Source organism: Cajanus cajan, chromosome 9, assembly GCF_000230855.2.
Source record: "Cajanus cajan strain Asha chromosome 9, NIPB_CcT2T_4, whole genome shotgun sequence".
NCBI classification, from domain to species: domain Eukaryota; kingdom Viridiplantae; phylum Streptophyta; class Magnoliopsida; order Fabales; family Fabaceae; genus Cajanus; species Cajanus cajan.
The window spans coordinates 41898898-41901397 of NC_138525.1; the positions used below are offsets into that span (position 1 = coordinate 41898898).

General features: G+C 29.2%; 1 pseudogene; it reads right to left on the reverse strand.

Moving 5' to 3' along the window:
- Window positions 1-309: 309 nt before the first annotated feature.
- LOC109793508 (uncharacterized) lies at window positions 310-1436 on the reverse strand (annotated as a pseudogene).
- Between the last annotated feature and the right edge of the window lie 1064 nt (window positions 1437-2500).

Sequence of the window (2500 nt, forward strand, 5' to 3'; positions counted from 1 at the left end):
GAATTTTTATAATTTAATTATAAATTAATAATAGTAAAATAAATGAATATTTTAAAATTTCATGATCATGAATTATATTTTTTATTATTTTATGTAAAGTAAAATAATTATAATTTATATAGATTTTAGTTATAATTATATTTTTTTAGAGTATACTTTATAATCTTGTCAAACTAATATAATAAGTTATGTTTTATATTTAAAATAAATAAATAAATATTTTATTTAAAATTTATTATTAAATTAAAATTTTAAAATATTAAAATAAAAAAAAACATGAATCATGGTTCATATAATTCAAGTTAATAAACTAAATTGATCTGCTAGTAAACTTTTTTATTTGTGCAGCAAATTAAACCAGAAATTTTTATTGATAATGAAAAATACCAATTTTATTGGAGCAGCATTAGCTTCCAATCACAAAAAAATAAAAAGCCCCAATGAATCTCCCGAACAAGATCCAGTAACAAAACGATTCCCAACCACCAAAGCAGTGGTGTCAACATAGGTGAATCAACCAACCAATACACAATCACAGCATCAACCAAAAATCACATATCAGAATCTTCTTCCTCCTCAGGAAAAGGTGCTTTCCTTTGGGTGTTAGCAACCCCTTCAAACAAATCACGTTAGACGATTCTACTTCCACTTTCTCCACAAGCTCGTCATCACTGTCGTAAACAAACCTCGTGTGCTTCCCACAACCCTTCTCATTCACACTAATGTTGTTCAACCCAGCACACAATTCATCAATCAACAACCCTCCTTCGCCATCATCATCTTCCGTGGTGGACCCACCTCCACCACTTCTTTGTGACACTTCCTGATAAGTCACCTCAGAAGAGCATTCTGAAACCTCGGATTTGTCCGAGAAATCCAACAGCAGCGACCTCGTTATGACACTCTTCTCAGATTCAACCTTCTCATTGTTCTTTCCCTCAGATATTTCATTCACTGCCCTCTGGATCAATTGTTCTTCATCGACAGCAGAAGGTAAAGCAGTTTCATTGGAATCAGAAAGATTAGCGATTTGGGGAGTGCTCGCAGGAGTGGGTGCAAGAAGTGACATTGGAGAATTAACAAGTTTGAGAAAGGAAGGAACTTCCTTTGAGAATTTCGAAACCACAGCTTCTTCTTCAACTTTCTGCAAAAGGGTCTTCACCTGACCCCTCAGCAAGGCTTCGCCGGAACCCGGCGTTTGCTTCACCCTCCGCTGCTTTGCCATAGACAACAACGGCGTTTCGAGATCGTTGCCGTTTGCGAGCCCCACGATCGGTGAATCGTTGGATATGTCAATAAGCGCACACCGATCCTGCTGCTGTTGCATGTTTTCTTTGCCTCGTTTTCAAAACGCTCTTTTCAGATTCCTCAGGCTTTTTTCTTGAGAGTGGGATATTGTTGGAGGCGGTTTGAGATCTGGTGATTCTTCTTGCTGTGGATTAAATTGAGTCAAATTCGAATTGAGAAAAAATATTCATATTAAAATTGAGTCCATTTATATATTAAGTTAAATGTTATCGAGTCGAATTTAATTTAACTTTATTCATTATCAACTTAATTGCATATGCTAATTATCACTTTACTTGTATCCACCACTACTAAGCATTGCTAACACGGTAATTTGCATGATAAAAAATATTTTATTCTATTATTATTAAATTTTAGAGTTTAAGATAAAAAATTTATTAAGAAACTATTTATGCATACTCATGTGAACTAAAGTACACTCATGTGTATTAAAGTACATTCATGCACACATTGTAATGAAGAAGATAATCTTAAAAAAAGAAAATTTTCTAAATATTTTCTGTATTATATTTTAAATATTTCAAATAATCAACCATGTAGAACAAGAAAAAAAAAGTAGACGAATATGTAACTACTAGAGTTTTTTTTTTATATCTTGATTTCGTATGAATAAGAAATGTAAAATTTCTAAGTATAATAGAAATGTAAAATATATTGATAAAATTTGAATTTTTTATTAAAATTTTATTTATTTAATTATATTATTAATAATGTTATATATATTATTTTTATTATATCATAGATAAATAGATTGATCTATCAAGCCTAATGGTTCTTTTATAAGTCTAAGTCCAATCTTTTTAAATAAATAAGTTTTTTTAAAAAAAATCTAAACCTAACTTTTTTATTAAATAGATAAGTCAAACTTTAAACAAGGTCATATGTCATTATTTAAGATTTGACCTATTCTTATTCTTAATTATATTTATGTACTTCAAATTTTTAGAAGTGTATTATATTGAGATAAAAAAAATTTATTATCAAAAAAATCTTGTGGTATTCAATCAAGATTTTTTAATATAAAAAAATGTGATATTCAATTAAAACAATTATAATTTATTTAAGAGTACATCAAAACTTAGTGATACTTAGTTAAGACAATTACAAATGCTTTAGGAGTACATTCAATCATGACTTTTTTCACTTAAAAAAAGTTTGTTGGTATTTAAAAACAGTGATTTCAATAGATGCA